We start from the raw sequence: 2,015 nt of genomic DNA, 5'->3' as shown, positions 1-2,015 counted from the left end.
TCATCCTACTTAGCAGCCGCAGCCGCAGCGCTCCACCGCCACCATCATAACCACAGCATTAGCCAAGGGAGGTCTTCCTTAATTAAAGCAACTATCTTTCCTTTCCATCAGCGCAATTAGAATTTAATGAACCCAGGCCGCTTCTTTTAAGACTTCAAAATTATAGCTGATCTCAACGTTCACGTGCTAGAAAGGAAAAGAAAAAGAAAAAAAAAAGCCATCACCCATTCTGAAAACTTGAGAGGTGGCAGGGCTAGGCAGGAATGCAAACAAGTGGGGTTGCCAGGTGTGGCATTGTTGCATGCTCTGTTCATAATCCCAGTAACTTGGGAGGCTGAGGCAAGAGGATCACAAGTTCAAGGGCAGCCGGGACAACTCAGTGAGAACCTATCTCAAAAGAAAAAAGGAAAACAACTGGGATGTAGGTCAGTGGTAGAGCATCCCCGGGTTCAATCCCCAATACTGCAATAAATAAATAAATAAGAATATTAAGCCTTTTCACCAAGATGGCGCCGAAAGCTAAGAAGGAAGCGCCTGCCCCTCCCAAAGCTGAAGCCAAAGCCAAAGCCAAAGCTTTGAAGGCCAAGAAGACAGTGTTGAAGAGTGTCCACAGTCATAAAAAGAAGAAGATCCACATGTCATCTACCTTCCGGCAACCCATGACATTGCAGCTCCGGAGGCAGCCCAAATATCCTTGGAAGAGCACCCCCAGGAGAAATAAGCTTGACCACCAAGCCATCATCAAATTCCCTCTGACCACTGAGTCGGCCATGAAGAAGATTGAAGACAACAACACACTTGTGTTTATTGTGGATGTCAAGGCCAACAAACACCAGATCAAACAAACTGCAAAGAAGCTTTATGACATTGATGTGGCCAAGGTTAACACCCTGATCAGGCCTGATGGAGACTGGCTCCTGATTATGATTCTTTGGACGTTGCCAACAAAATTGGGATCATCTAAACAGAGTCCAGCTGTCTAAGTCTAAATATACTTTTTTTTCCAACATAAAAAAAAGAATTTTAAAAAGATGGATTGCTGTTCCATGATGTATGAAATGACCTGGGAAAAAATGGTGGCTCCTAAATGAATGGAGGAAAAGTGACCCCTCCTCCTAAGGGTTTTAAGAAAGCATGGGAAATTCTCACTTCCCTGGCATAGGGGTAAGGGACATTAATCAATTAGTGAGTTAACAAGCATTGGTTTTTGGTACCAGGGATTGAACCCAGGAGCGCTTAACCACTGAGCCACATCCCCAGCCCTGTTTTTCATTCTTTATTTTGAGACAAGATCTCACTGAGTTGCTTAGGGCCTCACTAAGTTGCTGAGGCTGGCTTTGAACTTGCCATCCTCCTGTCTCAGCTTCTGGAGCCACTGGGATTGCAGGCATGCACCACTGCTCCTGTCAAGTTAATGAACATTTTACTTCTGCAATACCACATTGTACCAGGCACTGCGTTGGAGCTGCAGAGGGCTTGATGAGGAGGGCAATACAAGAGGAGGAAACACAAGTCCCAATCTCAAGAAGCACACAATCTACTTCAAATTACACTTCAGGTCTGCACAACAGAACAACAGCTCATAACACAAGAAAGCTCATGTTATTACAAAGAAACTCACAAGAGTGCAGACAAGCCACAGTATTAGGAAAACACAGAACCTGAGGAGGTGCAGAGCCTTCCAGGAAAGATAAACAGTGTAGCATAAGCAAGAGGTGAACCTGGGCTGCTCTGGCATTGGTGAGAATGTTAGATAGCAAACAAATAAACTGGGCACTGTCTGAGAAATTTAGGTCATTAGATGCTCACAAAAACTTTCCCCATTGAAATCATGGGGAAATTGAGCCACATCTGGATGAATGGACATGCCCAACGTTACACAGGGAGTATGTGGCAAAGCTGGGATTCAGACCCAAGTAGTTTCAACTCCAGGCCAGTGCTTTGCAATAGAAATACAGTTTGTGCTACACATGCTAGGCACATATATAATCTTAAATATTCTAATAGACACTCTA

At 44.3% G+C, this 2,015-nt stretch overlaps 1 pseudogene; it reads left to right on the top strand.

Moving 5' to 3' along the window:
- Positions 1-499: 499 nt before the first annotated feature.
- Positions 500-964, top strand: LOC114104797 (large ribosomal subunit protein uL23 pseudogene; annotated as a pseudogene).
- Positions 965-2,015: the final 1,051 nt, after the last annotated feature.

The sequence above is a fragment of the Marmota flaviventris genome, chromosome 3 (genome assembly GCF_047511675.1).
Source record: "Marmota flaviventris isolate mMarFla1 chromosome 3, mMarFla1.hap1, whole genome shotgun sequence".
NCBI classification, from domain to species: Eukaryota; Metazoa; Chordata; class Mammalia; order Rodentia; family Sciuridae; genus Marmota; species Marmota flaviventris.
Note: the sequence above shows the minus strand (reverse complement) of the source record. Positions and strands in the feature narration are given on the sequence as shown.